This window comes from Adiantum capillus-veneris, chromosome 8 (genome assembly GCF_014529385.1).
Source record: "Adiantum capillus-veneris isolate H3 chromosome 8, ASM1452938v2, whole genome shotgun sequence".
NCBI lineage: Eukaryota > Viridiplantae > Streptophyta > Polypodiopsida > Polypodiales > Pteridaceae > Adiantum > Adiantum capillus-veneris.
Genome location: NC_140938.1, coordinates 149787531 through 149809531, shown reverse-complemented (window position 1 = coordinate 149809531; position 22001 = coordinate 149787531).

Genomic DNA, 22001 nt, shown 5'->3' with positions numbered 1-22001 from the left:
AATACTTTATTTGAGAGGGTTGCTTAACAAGTTACAATATAAAGTTGGTACTGCCATGCCGGGACATATTGAATCTTTCAAATCTATTGTTAATCAACTTGCTGCTACCGGTGATCCTGTTCCACAAAAGCAACAGATTACACTTCTCCTTGATACGGTGAAGGACTCTTCTTATGATAACATTGTTACTATTCTCTCTAATAAAGATGGTCTTGATTTCGACCAAGCCTACATGTCTTTAATTGAGTACTCTCAACGTCAAGAACGTCGTAATGCTAGTCACGATACAGCTATGATTTCACACGAGGAGACTGAGTCACAACACATGGAACGGGCTTTTTATCCTCGAAGGCGTCCATTTCAACGAGGAAACCGCAGAGGTGGCCGTCGCGGTAATATTTTCTCTCGTCTCAAATTTCCTAATAAGCAATGTTCTTATTGCAACAGAAATTGCCATACTGAAGATGATTGTTGGGCACATCAATATGATGAAGAACACAATATTACCATAAAACAACCACGTTTATCTAGAGACTCTTCTTCTTCTTCTTGTGAATATTGTGGACGATCTGATCATCCCACTCATATGTGCTATAAGCGTCGATTCGACACAGATCGGAATAGAGCATATGCTACTGAACATCGAAACAACATTGTACCAGAAACAAGCTGCGTCCTATGTTCAGTTGCTCCAGATAGAATACTTCATGTACGCGATGGATCACTTTTTATAGTTGATTCTTGTGCTACAGGAAATATGACATATCAGTCTAAGTGGCTCCATTACTATCATCCACTGCCATTTCAACGTGTTGTTTATCTTGCTGATGATACTACTTGTCAAGTAAAGGGTATTGGAGACTTATATCTTGGTACCTTATCTTCTTCCACTCGAATTTTGCGAGGAGTATTACATGTACCAGATCTTCAACGTAATCTTCTTTCAGTTGCTAGACTTGTTGATCTTGGTCTGTTTGTTGGATTCGATCATACCAAATGCCGAATTGAGAAAGATGGACAGACTATAGCCACTGCTCCTCGAAATGGTAATTTGTTTGAAGTCTCTCTCAACGATGCTGTAGAAAATGTTGTCACTGCTCCAGGTGATCATGATTGCAAAGTATGGCAGCACCGTTTTGTTCATGATGATTTCTCAAAACTCCTTGATCTTCAACGTCGTGATCTTGTTCATGGCATGGATCTTAAAGCCCATCCTCATATGGGAATTTGTGAATTTTGTGATCTTGGGAAACACAATTGCAAACCCTTTCCTCTTTCAAATACAACTCATTGTCATGACATATTGGATCTTGTTCATACTGATATATGTGGACCTCTACCTTCTTCGAGATCACAATATCGCTACTTCATTACTTTCATTGATGATTTCTCAAGGTATACGACTCTATTTCTACTTAGACAAAAATCTGAAGCCTTATCGATTTTCAAACAATTCCACAAGGCTGCGGAACTTCAAACTGGTCGTCGCCTTAAGAAGCTTCGTAGTGACGATGGAGGCGGATATGTTTCTCGAGAGTTTGTGAGTTACTCTGTTGATAGTGGAATTCATCATGAACACTATTCCATATTTGCCTCAACAGAACGGTGTTGCTGAATGAAAGAATCGCACTATTCTCAATGCTGTAAGATGTATGCTGATTCATTCTGGCTTATCTCGTGTTTTTTGGGCTGAAGCTACTTTGACAGCAGTATTTATTCAGAATCATCTTCCTACTACTGCACCCTCTGGTAAGATACCCATCACAGCATGGACAGGTGACATTCCTTTTGTATCTCATTTTCGAACCTTTGGATGTATTGCTTATATTCATGTTCCCAAAGAAACACGAACAAAGCTAGCTGCTCCTGGTCTTAAAGTTATTTTTATTGGATATTCTGACACTTCCAAAGGCTACAAATTCTATGACCCTTCCTCCAAGAAAGTAATTGTGAATCGTGATGCTACTTTTAACGAACAGCTTATGGGAGGCTCATGGTCCATGGATGATTCTGATGATACTAAATAATTGCTTCAAGCTTTTCCATTTCTTTCAGAAGATGAAACTCTTCCTATAGAGCAACTTTCCTCTTCACAACAATCCATTCCAAATATTGCCAATGATGATATTGATATTTTTGTTGATCTGCCTATTGATTTTGAACATGGCTCATGTCATGTTTATGATGACGATATTGCTGATAATGCTTTTTCTACTTTTGAAGATCCCATTACTTATGATGAAGCTATCTCTTCACCACAAAAGGATCAATGGCAAGAGGCTATGGAAGCAGAGTACGATTCTCTTATCTCTAAAGGTACATGGATACTAACTGAATTACCTCCTGGTCGTACATCTATTAAATGTAAGTGGGTGTATAAGACAAAAGTAAAAGCAGATGGATCTTTTGACAAGTTCAAGGCGCGTTCAGTTGCAAAAGGTTACTCCCAAGTAGCTGGTGTTGATTATCAAGAGACTTTTTCACCAGTTGTTCGCATTACAAGTGTTCGAGTTTTATTGGCATTTGCTGTTCAGTTTGATTTAGAAGCTCATCAAATGGATGTGCGAACTGGTTTTCTTAATGGTGACTTGGAAGAGGAAATTTATATGGAACAACTAGAAGGGTTTGTTATTCCAGGTAAAGAAGACCTTGTTGCTCAACTCCATAAGGCACTATATGGTCTCAAACAAGCTTCGCGAGCTTGGTATACAAAATTTGATCTTTTTCTCACCTCTAAAGGATTCATCTCTTGCTCGTGAGACCCCAACTTATACATCAACCGCCAAGGTAGAAGTTTTGTGATTCTTGCTCTTTATGTGGATGATACCATCCTTGTTTCCAATGATTTGGGATTTCTTCAGCAAGTGAAAAAGTTATTGTCTTCTACATTTGATATGGTGGATCTTGGAGCGATTCACTCGTGTCTTGGCATTCAAATCCAACCAAACCATACAAGAGGTATTTTATTCCTTCGACAGTCAAAGTTTATTTCAGATACTATTCAAAAATTTGGTATGGAATCTGCACATTCAGCCAACCCACCTTGTCTTGCAAGCTCTACGAAGAACACTTCTGACAATGGCGGTCAACTTGTCACAAATCAACCTTATGCTAACTTGATTGGATGTCTTCAGTTTGTTGGCATGAACACTCGTCCTGATATTCTGTTTGTTGCTAATTATCTTGGACAAAATCTTGCATGTCCTTCTCTTAAGCATTGGTCTGCTGTAAAGGGTGTGTTGAAATACTTGAAAGGCACTACAGATTTTGGTTTAGTCTATCGACGACAACTCACATCGGATTCTATGCAGTCTCTTTCTCTTTTGGGTTACACAGATGCAGAGTGGGCAAGCTCACATTTATCTGTGCGATCTACTAGTGGAAATTTCTTCTTTATAAATGCTTGTCTTGTTTCTTGGACTAGCAAGAAACAACGTTGTGTTGCAGTTTCTACGACTGAGTCACAATATGTTGCGGCATCACTTGCAGCTCGTGAGTTGATTTGGCCTCGACAAATGCTGGTTGATATTGGTCACTCTCCTCTTTCTAGCACACCCTTGCGGTGTGACAACCAAAGTGCTATTAGTCTTGCAAAAGACTATGTTCAACATAATAAGTCAAAGCACATTGCTGTCCATTATCATTATGTCAGGTATGAAGTACGCAAAGGAACCATTATCGTTGAACACTGTCCAAGTGACCAGATGATTGTAGACATTTTGACCAAAGGCCTCAACGAGTCACGTTTCATCCTCTTGCGCTCGGAGCTTGGAGTTGCTTCTACCTCACTCTTTCTAGATTAGCTTCTTTGCTATTGTAATAGCTTTGTACATATGACATTGTAATCTTTTAGGTACCATGCACTATGCACACTCCACATTTGCACATTGTGATCTCTAAGTCACTTGAATATTTTTACATAGATGCACAATTCACTTTCACATCATCATCGCTGGTTCATATTTTGACATTGTATAGGGGCTTGGGTTTTTCCCTTGAACTCCCCAAGAGTTTTTTCATCCAAAGATAGAGACCTTTGTTTGAGTGGGGGTATTGGAGCTATATATGGCTCACTCTACTTAACTTGGTCTCACCTATATATTTGTATCTTGTCCTTAATATGAATCAGTCTTTGGGAGCGTATATGGTGTGTCTCTTGTCTCGTCTCTCTCTCTCTTTCTCTCTACATCTCAACATTTTCATCCACAGTTAGGGAATCCTATTTGAGTGGGGGTGTTGGAGCTATGTATACTAGCCCCTATGCTACACTATGAGAGATCGTGATGTTTACCGCGGGCCATTATCGCAAAACAAGAGAGAGGAATTCAAAATGAGGAGAGAGAAACCCTTTTGTTGTTCAAGCGGCATTTTACCGCCTGTATTACCGTGTGTATTTCCGCGATTATTGCAACGCCCATTATCGCTAAGGGGATAGACCCCCTTCCCCCTCCCTTTCCCGCGGGTTACCATTTAAATCCAATACAACTCAAAATGTATTTACACACTACAACTCCGATCCTATACTCTCCAGAATGCTTGCTCACTTCACTTAATCTCTCTTTCAGTCTAAAAATTATATACATAAATCATTGAACTCACAACAAAACCATTACAAATACTATTCATAAGCACATAACGAAACATTTGCAAATTAATCATATACTACACCAAGTGAAAGAATGGAGAGTTTTATTAATTCTCATCTTGTATAATATCTCTACAAGCACTAGGATCCATATTTAGACCCATACTATTCAAATCAATAAAAAAGTTTAGAGATTTTTCCTCCTCTCCATCACCTCTTGCAGAATCATCATCGCTTTCTCCCTCTTTCTCCTCCTCAAGATGACTATTTGGAAGGCTTGGCTAACCTTCTTCAACTTCTACTACATCTTCTTCTGTATCTTGTGGTGATGGTGTGATGGGATCAATTACTCGCTCAATGTACGTCTCTACAAAGATAGATCTACCACGCGGCGTGACTGGAATGACATACCAAAGTCTTCTTTGATATATACATGGCATATAAAAGACCTGTACTTCACACACAAAGAATAAGCTGATATACATATTGAGGTGGTCCGGGGCGGGCAACAAGAGAGGCGACCTCTAAACACCCCTCAAGGCTCTCGTGCCGCTCAATTGGGGCTGGGGCAACCACAAGCACAACACAAAAACAAAACCACAGCCAAACCCAAACAAGATAGGGCCCCCACCTAGTTATGGTATGCGAACTAGGACGCAAGAGACATTTTGGCACAACCAAGAAGATGCACCACACAACACACACAAGCAACCTCACACCAAGACACACATGAAATGGACCAGAGAGATATAGAGCAAAGGGAAGAGAGAGAGGAAAGGATCTTACGTAATACCTTATTTGTGACTTGCAAATGGAGGTGGTTCGTTATGATGCTATCGTAGAACTTGTACAAAACTCACTCAATGCTTAGTGATAGCTAATCATTGCCAAAACACACACACGCTGCCTTAGGGTGTGGGAGACCTCTCACCACAATACCCTCTTACAATGGACACAAAACTGGCAATGAAAAACACACTAAAACACTTTCTAAAATCAAGATCAACCGATAAAAACTCAAAATACACAAGTCACCTTGAATTCACCAAACCGTATTGCACAAATGGAAGGACGAAGATTTGAACGCCGAATCACGTCTTTGATGCACCAAACCTCAATTTATTGATGATGAAGGAGCATATACAATAGTGGTTTTGAGATTTGTGGAACTCACGCTCTCTCACTTGCAATGTGTAGCTTGAAAGCTTCTCTCACACCAAGAGTGAAGCTCACAAGAGGTTGCTACACCTAAGTCTCTCCTCACACATAGAGTGTTGGGGTGCTATGTGAGATGTTGGAGGTTGTTTTACAAGAAGGAGAGGGGCCTATTTATAGTTTGGAGACCCCTCATTAAGATTATTGGAAATCCTAATTTACAAGCTAACAAATCAGGATTATGATTTTTTTGAATATCAAAACATTGTGGGACTTCTTTGTCTGCTTGAGTCATGGGTGTGGGCTCAAAAGAGAGCATTATTGATGGTAGATAAGGTGAAAGTAAGTAAGGAGAGAGAGAGAGAGAGAGTTACTTTGTACATGTCTTGAGGTGAGGTGTCTTTTATGGTTAGGTCAATGCTATTTTGTGTTAGTATGTTAGTGGTTAGTGTTAGTAATCACTAGAAAGTTAATGATATATTTACAATGGGTAGAATGGGGTGGATGGTTGGAGTAAGATGGTTGAATGAAGTGAGCAAATCCTTGTGATGGTGAAGCTTGAAGAAGTTTTGGACTTACTTGTGTAGGTTCTCAAAATGACTATCTATCTTCTTCTTCGTCTTCTCGTCTTTACGCCACCGCCGCCAAGGTTGATCATCGTGATGAAAATGGTAATTCCGTTGATGAGATCTTTTGATTTGCAGAGGTTAAGCATGGTACACATGCTGAATTTATGTATATATATATAAGGAGTAAGATGGAATTGTACTTTGGAGATAATAGAGAGAGGCATAGAGATGGTGTATGTACATGGAGAGCTCATATGAGAGCTATGGGAGTAAGTGGGCAGGTTAATGGTGAAGAAGGTGAGAGAAACCATTGAAGGTGCAGGTTTGAGTGAGGGATTGAGAGAAATGTGTCTGTGTGTGTGTGTAGAAGTGTGGAAAGAGGTGAGAGAAGACTATGGGCTACTTGTGAGAAAAGTGGGTAGACTGGGGTCCACTCAAAAACTCATATCTCACCGCTGGTAGCTCTAAAAATCATGAAACAGTTTGAGGTGATTATTCAAAGCGTGGGCTACATTTGCTCTTTTTATCACCGCTCCAAATTCGGAGTGGAGATGGATATTAAAAATCCCACCAAAAGACCTTTTTTTTCTTCACAAAAAGTCTTCAGTGGCCCCCTCCTTTGTTGAATTTGTACAATGCATCCAAGAGTGAGCCCCTCCTTTGTCATATTATAATACAAAGCATCCAAGTTTCCCTTGACCCATGCATGGAGGAGGATTATTGGTGAATAAAGAAATATATACATGGTGGGACTAGTGTATGGACTATTCATGGACTTTAGCTCAATGAGCACATGGTGTTAGAATAATGAGTAAAAATAATAATAAAAATATGGAGGAGTTATGGATATGGAAAGATATTTGAATCATATGATATGGTCCCTCCTTGAATTATTTTGGGTGAAAGAGGAAAAGGTATGCAAGTAAATAATATAATAAACGTAGCCAATGAGTAGAAATCAATTTTTTGTTTTCACGAGGGTGAGGGTGAAAATGTGGGATTTATTTATATAAAGGAAAAATATGAGTTTAGAGTATGTACATATTGGCAAAAAATATAATTATGGTGTACGAGGATGAAAGAAGGTGTACATAGGTTTAATAAAACACACACCTAAGTAGAAATATTTAAACAAAATACCAAAATAATTATAACAAATCCCTATATTTAGGCCATATATACAATGAAATATCTACACACAAAGAGGCCATAATATACTTTTATTTTTTTATTTTTTTTATTTTTTTGGCTCAAGTAGCCCAGTGACTAGCTAGCTGAGGGTTTTTAAGAAGATATGGGAAAAGCCCCCTAACTCACACACGCCTATGTACAGTGAAATGGTAGGGATAGCCATAGCGTTTGGGTGAATTTGGTAGGGTGGAGTAACTTACTATGGCAATTATGGAGAGCCGAAAAACGGCTATCATTAGCCCTCCCCCAGGATGATGGTATATTCATGTACCATCATAGAGCATCTTTTCCAAAGAGAGTGCTTCAGAGTCCTTGACGAGATCTTCATTGTTTGGCCCCTCAGAATTTGGCTGGAGTTACACTCATGCTTCATGTAACAATACTTACTTACATGAGACAGCAGCCTTTGGACAGATCTTTGGTAGATCCTTTGGTAGAAGGCGACTCAAATAGGGCTTCAAGAAATACCCGTTTACCTTCCTGGAGTGCTCTTTACCATTCAAGTCCATAAGCTGATAGTAACTAGAATTGAAAGCCTTCTTGACTATGTATGGCCCTTGCCATCTAGTTTCAAACTTGGCATCAAAACGATTGTCATACCTTAGCACAAGCTCTCCTTCCTTGATGCCTTTGTCCTTCAGTTTCTTGTCATGCGTTTCTTTCGCTTGTGTGGCTTTCCTCTTGTAGCACTCATATGCTGCTTCTCTTTTCCACTCAAGCTCCACTAACGTAAGAAGTCGATGCATCCATACCTCTTGATCATCTTGTGCTCCTTTGCCATGAAGTTGCATTGTTGGAATGTTGTTCTCGATAGGCTGCAAAGCCTCTTGACCATAGACCAAGTGAAATGGTGTGAACTCCGTGGCTTCCCTATATGTGGTTCGATATGCCCACAAGGCACCATCCAAGAAGTCATCCCATAATTTTTTCTTATTTTGCACCATCTTTCTAATGATTCCTGCAATGACACCATTAGCCTTCTCCACCAAACCATTTGACTGTGGGTAGTATAGTGTGCTATGACGATGTAGAATGTGAAGCTCTTCACAAAATTCTGTGAGCAAGCCCTTCCTAAACCCTGGACCATTATCAAAAACAATCTCCAAAGGTGTGCCAAATCTGCAACAAATGTGATTGTACACAAACTTGCTAACTGTCCTCTCATTCACTCTTGCCACACTTTGAGATTCCACCCACCTAGTCATATAGTCTACAGCCACTAGAATGTAGAGTTTACCATTTTTTGTCCTAGGCAGAGGACCCATAGCATCAATGCCCCACTTTTCAAAGGGTCCATTTGCAAGAACTATTTGCCTCGGGCCATGCACCAACCTTCCATTTCCATTTATCTGACAATTGTGACAGCTTTTACACCAATGTTGAACATCCACATGCAAGCTTGGCCAAACATACCCTGCAAGCCAAATATTCTTCACAGTTGATTCTTGGGCAAAATGACCACCACATGCCTCTTCATGCAAACATTTTAGAATGGCTGGAATTTCCTCAATAGTTGGTACTCTTCTGCACACTTGATCCTTCCCTTTTTGATAGAGGGAGCCTTGTAGGAAGAGATAGAAACTTGCCTTCTTCATGAGTCTCCTCTTTTGAGCCTTCGTGAAGTTTTGTGGAAACTCACCCTCCAAAATGTAGCCAATAATGGGAGCCAATGACTCCAATCCCTGGTTTCTCGGTTGCTTGACAGCTGCTGCCACCATGATGACCTGCACTTCTCTCTCAACGCAGGTAACTGCTTGTTGTGCAAGTAAATCGGCATCTTCATTTTGTTTCCTCGGAATATGATTTGTTGCACTTCTTCAAACTGATTAAATAGCCTACGAATTGTATGAACTTTGGCCCTTATTCTTTCATTTTTGCATGCCCAAATGCCTAAAATCTGCTTCACAATGAGAAGTGCATCCCCTTTTACCATGAGACATTGTATACCATGGCCAATGCATATTTTTAAACCATGAAGTAGTGTGTCATATTCGGCTTCATTGTTGCTAGCTGAACTTCTCTTTTATGACCACCTCTCCACTTGGGTTGAGCAACACTAGCCCTCCCCCTGCTTTTCCTGTGGCTCGATGAAAAGCTCCATCAAAGAACAAGGTAAAAGCAGTAGGAATACTTTTTGGTGGTGGCAATGGTAGGGTCTTTACTTCAGGCACCTTAATCTCCTTTTCATGCACCCTATAAGTGAGAATCCCTGCCAATTGTGCACGCACACTATCTTCTACCTTGAAAGAGTATTGAAACTCTTGGAACTCCATAATCCACTTTGAGATCCTAGTACTAAGATTCATTTGAGATGACACCCAAGGGAACAAATTCTCTGCGGTGAGGATTACAAAAGGTTTTGGGATCAAGTAGGATCTAAACTTCCTTATCACAAACATGAGAGAAAGCATCATGAGTTCTGCCTCCATGTAGCCTCTCTCTAAAGCATTCATGACCCTACTAGCAAAGTAGATGGGTCGCATCCTGGTACTATAGGGATCTTGTTGTAGCAAAACTGCACCAATTGTTTCTTTCCCAGCACTAGAGCTAACAAATAATGTGTACTCCCAACAAGGAGGCATGAGTGTTGGTAGCTCTGACAAACTGGCTTTAATGTTACAAAAGTACTCTTCAAGCTCATCAAACCATGCAAATTCTACTTGTTGTGTCAACTTTTGCAAAGGGTGCAGTAACTCCGAGGCTAAGTGAATGAAGCGTGACATATACTTGACCTTTTGAATGAATGAGATGACCTCCTTAAGACTCTTGGGTGATGGTAGCTCAATAAGAGCCTTTGCCTTTGAAGGATCCACTTCAATGCCTTTGTAAGAAACTTTATGACCAAGCAAGATTACTTCATCCTCACCTATATGACACTTGTCGGGGTTGAGTTCACCTCCCATGTCGTAGAGATTCTTTAAACCTTCTTCTACCCTTTGTAGATGCAATGATTTTGAGCTATAAATACAGAAATCATCAATGAACACCCTAATTGACTTTCCAAAGAATGCTTGAAACACCATATTCATGAAACGTTGGAATGTTGCAGGAGCATTTGTCAGACCAAATGGCATGACTCTAAAAGCATAACAACCCCAAGGAGTGATAAAGGTTGTTTTCAATCGATCTTCCAATGCGATACCTATTTGAAAGTAGCCTGAGTAGCCATCACACACAGTGTACTTCTCATGAACAGCTACCTCATTTAGTATCTCATCCTGAAATGGGAGGGGAAAGTGATCTCTTTTTGTTGCCTCATTGAGTGGACGGTAATCCACACACACCCTCCACTTTCAGTTTTTCTTAGGAGTGACAACAATGGGAGAGACCCACTCTGAATTGTCCACTGGATAAATGAAACCTGCTGCTAGAAGCTTTCTTAACTCCTTGAGTAAAGCCTGCTCCTTGCTGACTCCTAGCCTTCGTAGCTTCTGAGCCTTAGGTGTGGCCTCTGGCTTCAACTCAATTTTGTGTTGAACAGCACCTACTCCATGCACATCGGTGTAGTCTTTAGCAAAAAAGCCTAGGAAATTTCCTTAGCACACATTTGAACTCCTCTCTTTCATCCTTTGTAAGTGTTGTAGATAGCATACCTTCTAGCATTCTTTCATCTTCTGCTTTTTGGTTCTCTTGGGAACCTACCTCCTCCAAACCTTGACAAGAGGTCTCTTGGTTGGTTGGCTTAAACCTTACCCCCATGAATTCGATGGAAGACTCCTCTTCAGTAATGCTGCCGCTACTTTCTTCTTCTGAAGTGTTATCGGTCCAACCTTCTTCCGTCTCACTTTGAGATGATTCTTCACGGAGCTCCTCTTGGCGTTGCTCCTTCATGTCAAAGACAACCTTCTTATGATTGTCGTTCCTGCAAATTAGCTTTCCACTCTCCCAATCCTGCAAAGCTCGCATTTTCATTAGCCATGGTCTCCCTAGGATAAATGGGTAACCATTTCCTTTGGTAGACATAACATAGAAATCCACTGCCTTTTTAATGCCAAAGGCCTCCACAAAAACATTTTTACAAATGCCTACGCACCTAGCCTTGCTATTGTTTGCCATCTTGACCTTAATTTCAGGTGTCTCATGGATATGCATGCCTAGTTTTTGCATGAGTCCCTCTGTCATGATGCAAATTTGTGCACCCCCATCCACTAGACCTTTCCTAACCAATCTCCCTTTTATGTAACAATCTAGCACAGATGTAATGTCCTCATTCATTTCAGTTTGTGCAATTTTTACAACAGGCACACTCTCTTTTACCTTTCTCCTAGTGCTAACTGCCCTTGTTAAATCCCTCCTAACTTGTGGACATAATGCAAGAAATTGAGGCCATGAGATATCAGGACCCTTACCTCTCATGTCTTCCAACAGGTTGTATGGAGCCATTCCATGTCCAAGAGGAAAGTCTTGGAGGTTGATACGACGTCGAGTCCTCTTAGCTTCCTTGGTCTCCTTTGCCTTCTTTTCTCGTCCATGGTCACTTTGTGATGTAACTCCTTCTTTCTCCTTACCTTTCCCTCGGCCACGCTTAATGCCATTTGCTTCCATGTCAACCTCTCTTGAATTTGTCACCTCTACCACATGCACGTTTGGGTCTGGCAAAGGTGGAACTCCTTCCACTCTTTGTGGAGGTGGTCTTTCTCCATTTGGCCTTTGTATAAGCCGTGGTTGCTGACTAGTTCCTTCACCTGCATTCATCACTGGGTAATTCAAGTTCGGTCTCCCTGGCTCCCCACGGGGCCAAGGACAATTATACATCCCATGTCCAGACTCACCGCAATTCCAACATTGCAAGACTCTCCTAGGTCGTGGGTCTCGCTCTTCAGACTTCTTTGCTTGTCCCTTTGGACCTACATCTTGTGCAAGGTGAATTGACAAGCTGCTTAAAGATTCATTTAACTTCTCAATCACTTCCGCCGTTACCTCAGGAAGCTCCTTACATGTTCATGCTTGTGACTTACCTTTGGGTCTAAGACCTTCTATTGGAACCTCCCCCCTTAAGCACTTGAGTTCCCTATATTTCTCAGCAGCCCTAGTTTTAGCGGCATCAAAGGTAGCAGGTGCACCTACCTCAACTTTTACCTTAAGGTAATGAAAGAGTCCGTCTATGAACCTCTCCTTCTTTAGAAATTCTGCACCATCACAAGGGTTAGCAACATTTCGTATCCATAGAGACCAAAGACGTAGGAACTCTTGCTTGTACAAGTAGTAGTCATCTATGTCTTTTTGCTTATGAGAAACAATGTCTTGCCATAATTTCTGAGTGTTTTGGGGATCAAAGAAGTATTTCTTGAAACGATTTAAAACTTCCGTGTAATTCCCTTTAACTTCCTCAGGCAAAGAGTCAAACCAAGTGCTAGCATCTTTCCTAAGGACCACCTCAAACATTTCTACACGTTCTTGATCAGTTACTATCCTCTTGATACGGCAAGACATCTTGAAATTCGCTAGAAATAATTCTGCATCCTCTCCAGGCTCTCCAAAGAAAAGAGGATATCCAGACATTTGGCGTTGGCTCTCCATTGAATTGATTTCAAAGTGACGCGTTTTTGTTTTTTATTTCTTTAAAAGATTTACACAATAATATTTTCTAAATTACAATCTATTCTACAACAAAATAAAAATATTCACATCAAATGACCTATGATAATCAATAAGAGGTAGAATGACAGGGTTTGGTGATGCGAGAATTTCTCCTACTCTTTGGGCACCAAACATGAATACCATACGTTGTTGAAAATGGATTTTTCTACTAATTGCAATGTTTACTCTAATGTGTGGACTGAAATGAAAGGAAAAAACCTATATTCCTGGGCCATTATCCATGGTCTATGCATGACCTAATTCTTAAAACAAAACAAAAATACAGACGTCCAAACTAAGGTCGTACCTAATGAGAGGCAAAATAAAAGGATTTACTGATGCGTTTATCTCTACCAACCTAAGAGGACCTAAAATTCTACGGATTACTCGCTGAAATTGTAACTTAGTACTAACAATTATGTGTACCTTTTGCCTTGCAATGGGAATGAAGGGATCATACAAACTCTCGTGATTCATGCAAGCTACTTGATTATGCTAAAGGTTGAGCCTTCACAAAACATACACAAGCCTGTCCTCAGTGGGGGCACCAAAATTGAGGCGGTCCGGGGCGGGCAACAAGAGAGACGACCTCTAAACACCCCTCAAGGCTCCCGTGCTGCTCAATTTGGGGCTGGGGCAACCACAAGCACAACACAACAACAAACCCACAGCCCAACCCAAACAAGATAGGGGAACCACCTAGTTATGGTATGCGAACTAGGACGCAAGAGAGATTTTGGCACAACCAAGAAGATGCACCACACAACACACACAAGCAACCTCACACCAACACACACATGAAATGGACCAGAGAGAGCTAGAGCAAATGGAAGAGAGAGAGGAAAGGATCTTGCGTAATACCTTATTTGTGACTTGCAAATGGAGATGGTTCGTTATGATGCTATCGTAGAACTTGTACAAAACTCACTCAATGCTTAGTGATTGCTAATCATTGCCAAAACACACACACGCTGTCTTAGGGTGTGGGAGACCTCTCACCACAATACCCTCTTACAATGGACACAAAACTGGCAATGAAAAACACACTAAAACACTTTCTAAAATCAAGATCAACCAATAAAAACTCAAAATACACAAGTCACCTTGAATTCACCAAACCGTATTGCAAAAATGGAAGGACGAAGATTTGAACGTCGAATCACGCCTTTGATGCACCAAACCTCAATTTATTGATGATGAAGGAGCATATACAATAGTGGTTTTGAGATTTGTGGAACTCATGCTCTCTCACTTGCAATGTGTAGCTTGAAGGCTTCTCTCACACCAAGAGTGAAGCTCACAAGTGGTTGCTACACCTAAGTCTCTCCTCACGCATAGAGTGTTGGGGTGCTATGTGAGATGTTGGAGGTTGTTTTACAAGAAGGAGAGGGGCCTATTTATAGGTTGGAGACCCCTCATTAAGATTATTGGAAATCCTAATTTACAAGCTAACAAATCAGGATTATGATTTTTTTGAATATCAAAACATTGTGGGACTTCTTTGTCTGCTTGAGTCATGGGTGTGGGCTCAAAAGAGAGCATTATTGATGGTAGATAAGGTGAAAGTAAGTAAGGAGAGAGAGAGAGAGAGAGAGTTACTTTGTACATGTCTTGAGGTGAGGTGTCTTTTATGGTTAGGTCAATGCTATTTTGTGTTAGTATGTTAGTGGTTAGTGTTAGTAATCACTAGAAAGTTAATGATATATTTACAATGGGTAGAATGGGGTGGATGGTTGGAGTAAGATGGTTGAATGAAGTGAGCAAATCCTTGTGATGGTGAAGCTTGAAGAAGTTTTGGACTTACTTGTGTAGGTTCTCAAAATGACTATCTATCTTCTTCTTCGTCTTCTCTTCTTTACGCAACCGCCGCCAAGGTTGATCATCGTGATAAAAATGGTAATTCCTTGATGAGATCTTTTGATTTTCAGAGGTTAAGCATGGTACACATGCTGAATTGATGTATATATATAAGGAGTAAGATGGAATTGTACTTTGGAGATAATAGAGAGAGGCATAGAGATGGTGTATGTACATGGAGAGCTCATATGAGAGCTATGGGAGTAAGTGGGCAGGTAATGGTGAAGAAGGTGAGAGAAACCATTGAAGGTGTAGGTTTGAGTGAGTAATTGAGAGAAATGTGTGTGTGTGTGTGTGTGTGTGTGTGTGTGTGTGTAGAAGTGTGGAAAGAGGTGAGACAAGACTATGGGCTACTTGTGAGAAAAGTGGGCAGACTGGGGTCCACTCAAAAAATCATATCTCACCGCTGGTAGCTCCAAAAATCATGATACAATATGAGGTAATTATTCAAAGCGTGGGCTACATTTTCTCTTTTGACCACCGCTCAAAATTCAGAGTGCAGATGGATATTAAAAATCCCACCAAAAGACCTGTGTTTTCTTCACAAAAAGTCTTCTGTGGCCCCCTCCTTTGTTGAATTTGTACAATGCATGCAAGAGTGAGCCCCTCCTTTGTCATATTATAATACAAAGCATCCAAGTTTCCCTTGACCCATGCATGGAGGAGGATTATTGGTGAATAAAGAAATATATACATGGTGGGAAAAGTGTATGGACTACTCATGGACTTTAGCTCAATGAGCACATGGTGTTAGAATAATAAGTAAAAATAATAATAAAAATATGGAGGAGTTATGGATATGGAAAGATATTTGAATCATATGATATGGTCCCTCCTTGAATTATTTTGGGTGAAAGAGGAAAAGATACGCAAGTAAATAATATAATAAACGTAACCAATGAGTAGAAATCAATTTTTTGTTTTCACGAGGGTGAGGGTGAAAATGTGGGATTGATTTGTATAAAGGAAAAATATGAGGTTAGAGTATGTACATATTGACAAAAAATATAATTATGGTGTAAGAGGATGAAAGAAGGAGTACATAGGTTTAATAAAACACACACCTAAGTAGAAATATTTAAATAAAATACCAAAATAATTATAAAAAATACCTATATTTAGGCCATATATACAATGAAATATTTACACACAAAGAGGCCATAATATACTTTTATTTTTTTATTTTTTTTATTTTTTTGGCTCAACTAGCCCAGTGACTAGCTAGCTGAGGGTTTTTAAGAAGATATGGGAAAAAGCCCCCTAGCTCACACACGCCTATGTACAGTGAAATGGTAGGGATAGCCATAGCGTTTGGGTGAATTTGGTAGGGTGGAGTAGCTTACTATGGCAATTATGGAGAGCCGAAAAACGGCTATCAATATATTAAATTTTTAATTTAAGTTAATTGCACATAGCCTAAATTACCTGCTCGCAACTACTAGGATACACCAAGTTGTCAGTTTTTCCCAATGGAATTGGGTGGAATCCACCATAATGAGCCCATTTTCATGTCTTTGGACCTCACCCGCAAACCATCGTCAGTCAAAGAGGAATTTTTGAAAAGATATGAAATCCACTTTGATTATTCTCTCTATAGTACCACAATATCTCACCTCATCTGTTGTTGTGTCAAAGTTTCCCATCACACCACAATCATTAGTGGCTCGACGGTAATCTATCTTGCGGGTGTGAAAATGTCGGCCTTCGGACCAAATGGAGTTGAAAATGAGACCCTACAATCATAATGCATAAGAGGTTACATCGCATTTCATTAAGTGATTTGCGGTCTTGCATACATAACATATACACACTCACCTTGCGCAAGAATCCTCGTGCATACTCCCATTCTTTAGGGCTTATTTGTCCTCCTTGTGCTTTGCCATTGGTCATGGCATTATGGATCCACTCTACTTGAATCAAATCAGGATATTTTGCAAGCTCTTTAGGAAAAGGAGGTGCACGTCTACCTCCATGGGACCTCTTCCATGCATCTCTATCCCTTTCTCTAGCTGCGCGGGCTTCCAAGTACATATTGACCCACTTGGTCATGATAGTGGCATTGAGTAAACAGTAGTTGTTGACTATGGCATGAAACTCTCTATCCATGACCAAGAGTGAGCCTTTTCCACTGGGAATGGTTGAGTGCTTCCCAGAATCCTCTTCTTCACTCCACAGACGAGGCAATGATGGATCCACTATGATGAGATACTGTGAGACATACACAAATGTCTCTTGCACCACCCAACCTTCTGCCATGCTTGCCTGAAAACATTAAAACCACATATTTTTATTAGTAACTCCATAGCATATAAATGCTATCTATATTGTATTGATCTTGCATACCTCCGGTTGTGACCTCAATCTAACAAAATCCTTTAAAGTCTTCAAGAATCTCTCCAAGAAGAACATCCATCTAGAGTGAACCACCCCACAAATCGCAATCTCCTCAACAAGGTGAAGCAATAGGTATATTTGGCTAACAAGGATTGTATGTGGGAGCGCATCCTCAATAGCACACACTGCCTCTACTACTAGCTGATGGGCTACTGGTATGGCTTCTACTTCTATCTCCTTGGAGCTCACAAATCTACAGGGCACAAATAATATAGTAGATGAAAAAAAATTCCATTGTTCATGCATGCACAACATGATATAATACTTGAAAAAAACCCATTACCTCACAATATCACCCACTTTGAATATTGCAGCCTTCACCTTAGTGTCCCCATAACCACTAATAGTTATGGGAAGTATAAACTACAAACAATAAAACATCTTAGTGAATGTCAACCTATATATAAGGACACATAGAGATCACAAACTGTTCTACTCTTACTTGAAGGATTTTATGCCAATCATGGGATTTCAATCCATACAATTGAGTGGAGCCACTCTTTTTGGTTTTTGTGAAAGCACCTTTGAGTGACCGCATATATCCCGTTGGAGTTCTGATGGATGTAATAACTTCCTTTGTCCACTCTTGGTCTGCCTTTGATTGTATCCACGGTGCCTTTGGGAGAATCATCTTTCCCCGCTCCCCCATGCGGGGCGTGGCTGAAGGGGGGAGACGTCTCATGGCTCTTAAATCTTCCCTAGCACCCAATGAATCCTTCTTGCCAATTATGTGATCCCATATAGCTTGCCCAAAATTTTTGAATACATGCATAGGGTCCAATAAGTGCTGAATTTTTAACGAAGCCCAATAGGGGAGCAAGAAGAAGATTCAGTACCTCGACATACCCTTTGGCAACCCATTGGGAGGCGGTGAGGTACCATGATGCTCCTCCCAATGCTTCGCCCAATCAGCCATGTTCCAACGGAACGGCTGCACTCCATTGATAGGGGGAGCATATCTACGATGTGAAGGAGGCAGGAAGCGATGTTTGTTGGGATAGGTCACCTTCCCAAGAAGAGGAGGTCTCTCTATCACAAGGGAAGGGCCACAAGTGGGACACGCACTATGTTGGACGGATACGCCACGACGGACGTCAGCACAGCGAGAACTCATCTAACATATAATGTCAGCTAAGTACAAAGCTCGACCCGTAGGCGCTTGGAAGCAAGAATAAGGTGTCAACCTACACTCAACCGACTCTTAACTAATTCCTACAGAGGTCTCTACCAATTGTCTAAGTCACAGCCTTCAAGAGTGCAAAAGAGGAAACTTCCTACAACGCTTTTTGGAGCCGAACACCCATCAAACGATCTCGAAACACCATAGAACTTGAAGGAGACCCTATTACTACCAATAGGTCACTCTCCCTAAGGTCTATGAACCAAAATCCCGACCCAAAACACCCAGTGCACAAACGCATAGGATGTCTGGCGGAAATCTACAGGTCTCCGTTTCTGAAATCTAAAGTGCCTAATGTGTAGTTCTACTTGTAGTGAACGCGTGGATATGCTGCAATGCAAAATCGGACAACGTATGCTCACCCAAACAATCGATGAAGCTCGTAGAAGGAGCTCACAAGACCGAACCGTATACGCGCAATGTAGGTATCGGCGCGTAGCTCTCCTCGGGGGCAACACGCTACACTTCTCCGCACTCGATTCCAACCACCAAAGCACACGTAGAATCAAGATGAATCTCTCACTCTCTCTCTTGTACACAGTACGCTCTCACAGACTTTAAACTTGTTTTGAAATGACAAAAGGTCCTTCATTAAGGTCAAAAAGTGGTATATATACCTTACAACTTCTCAAACCCTAAAGTTCCAAAATCAACCATCTATTCAATCTAACTATCAAAACTAGAATACAATCTGGAAACTTCTGTAAGTCCCAATATTTACTAGGTGAAAAATCGGGTTTTCCTCAATGAATGAATAATTACAAAAATAATAGTCCGCCGAGTAGTTAGATGTCCTGGGGTGTGTCCATCTTCTAACATCCCCCCCCCTCCTCGTTCATGTCATCCCCGACATGGCCTTGATCCAGTGCTTCATCTTATGGTCTCCCGCATCTTTAGCAGTGATTTGTACCTTGCATGTAGATTCAGCATTGTTGGGCCAAAGATATCTGTATGCATGGTGAAGAACCCCGTGTAGAATGCTTCTTCAAAATCCTGGAGGTGATAGGATGGTAGAAACATAATTCTTTGATACAACGCATGTATCACCTCCTTCGAAGGCTGACCTGACAGATCATAAGCACATATGTATGTACCCTGGAAGAAGAATATGTTGTCAGTCACCTGGCCTGGCTTGAAGGTCTCAAACACTGCTAGGATGTTTCTGCAGATTTTTCTCATCATAATGCATGTAAGGTCAGGTGAGCCAGGGAACAACTTTATGGTGCCCGTTAGGGTTTTCACCATGTATTGTACACTTATTCTCTCACCTGCCTTTACGCCCGACAGCTTTGGGTAGTTCAACCAAGTGGGTTGGCTTCTTTGCAAGATTTCTTGTGCCTTCCACGTCCTAACCCTTGGTAGAGGACAGAAGCTGAGGTTGTCTCTGATGTGTTTAGGTGTCTCTACCAAGTGTATTAGGTATTGTGGGTACTTGGTAAGACAAGCCTTCCTCCACATTGGCTGAGAATCCACTATGAGCTTTACTCCTTCTGGCCTGGAGGTGTCTGCATTGTAGAGAGGTTCCATTGCCTCGTCTCTTATTCGCTTGTTTATTGTTACTGCCTCATATTTCAGCAATGGATAAGGGAGAGAGGGGTGAAGCCACTCGCGCCTGAGATTGCTGGCATCGATCTTCTGAATGGTCATAGATTTGAAGACCCTCTGCTCCCATTCCAAGGCTTCCTTTGTGCTTTCTCTGAGCTCTGCCTCTATTGCCTTACGCAATTTTTCCTCCTCTTCTTGTGTTAGACTCTGTGGCTCTTGAGAAGATCCTGCTATGCTTTCCTCTTGCATGGTTGTGTCCACAGGCTCTCCCACATTTTCGATGTCGATTCCCTCATTGGCGGCTGGCCCTGAGCTTTCTGCCTCTTCTCCTTGCTGGCCTTTCAACTCCTCAATTTTCCTGAGGAGTGTTTGCTTCTCCGCTTCAGCTTGTCCTCCCATATTCACGAGGAGGTGATTAAGTTCAACGTTTATTTTTTCCGCCTCCTCGAGCTTCACCTTTATGCTCTCCACTTCTTCTTGTAGGGCTTTTTGGCTGTCCTCCATTCTTGTTTGCATTACAATAGACCCTTCATCCATCATCAATCTCTGCTTTTTCTCGAGAGTCAGCTCCTTCTGAAGTTCCTCCATTTGCTCTTCATATATTTGACTCTCAGAAACGATTTGAGTCGATCTCGCAACTCTCACTCTAGCAGGCGATGCTTGCAGCCTCTGGATGGTTTGATCTTTGAATTTTAATTGATCCTTGAGCTCAAGGATTTCATTGAGGCTTGCTTCTTGTTCTATTTCTGCTCTTTCCTTGGCATTCCTCATGGCCTCAACTTCTTTTGTTTCCTCTGCCAGCTCTAGTGTCAGATTATCCCGTTCTTTTTCAGCATCTCACAATGACTTGCTGAGTTGTAGACACTCTTCTTCAGCTGCTTGTATTCTTTTTGCTGTTGCCTCATTTGCTTCTTGCATTGCTTGGCAGTTTTGTAGAGCCGTTGCCAAGCTGGACTGGAGGTCAGCTTCTCTCTCTTTTTGCTTCTGGATTTGTGCTTGCAGAGAATCCCTTTCCATCTTGGTCTTTTCTTCGCTGGCTTTGAGAGTTATCATATCTTTCTCTAAAGCCATAGATTGGGTTCGCAATCCGGATAGCTTTGTCATCACCACGTCCCAGTCATTGGAGGGCGGGTGCAGGTCCACAATGTCTGTAGAAATTTCTTTAAGTTCCACTAGCCGGATTCCTTGCATCTGTTCTTTATGCACTTCTCTTGCCAAGTTGAATGCGACTGCGGCAGCTTCTTCCTTCGTATAGCCTGCAGCTAGTAGGTCCAAAAATGTATAGTAGGCCTCATGTGATTCTTTTTGTCCAGACTTAGGCTTGGCGTCTTCCTTTGGCTGAGGTTCTTGCCTTTGCTCTTGCTTCTCTCCTTGACTTTCGTCTTGTTTTTGCTCAGTTGCATTACCTTCTAGTGGAAGGCTGGTAGGAGGTGGTGAGGGTGGTGGTGACGGTTGTGGGCTGGGTTTAGGGCTCTTTGGTAAAGCTACCAATTTTCCTTTTAAGTCCCTGTCTGATTTTGTTTTCCTTTCCCTTTTTTGGCTTTCTTTCTCATCTAGCAATGTCTGCCTTATCTGCTCCATTTCCTCCTCGGTGAAAGGGACATGGGGAAATTTTTCCGCTGTAGCATCAAGAATCTCGAAATTCTCGATGTAATTTTCAAAGTGGTCCCTCTGCACTCTTTTGGATGATCCGGACATAGATTAAACAGATGGCTTCCAGAGTTCGTTTAAATCACCCTTGAGGGCTCTTTTTGCTCGGAAACTCTCCATCAGCCTCTCGAGTCTTGCCGCTTTCTGAGACCTGGTTTCCTTAGCTGGCACTTGAACAAACTCTTTATTTCCTTTCTTCTACTCGTGTAGCTCCTCTTCAACTGGCTCTAGCCGTCTTTTCAACCTCGTAGCCACCCTTGGTGCCCTTTGCGGCTCATCTTCCTTGTCTTCTTTC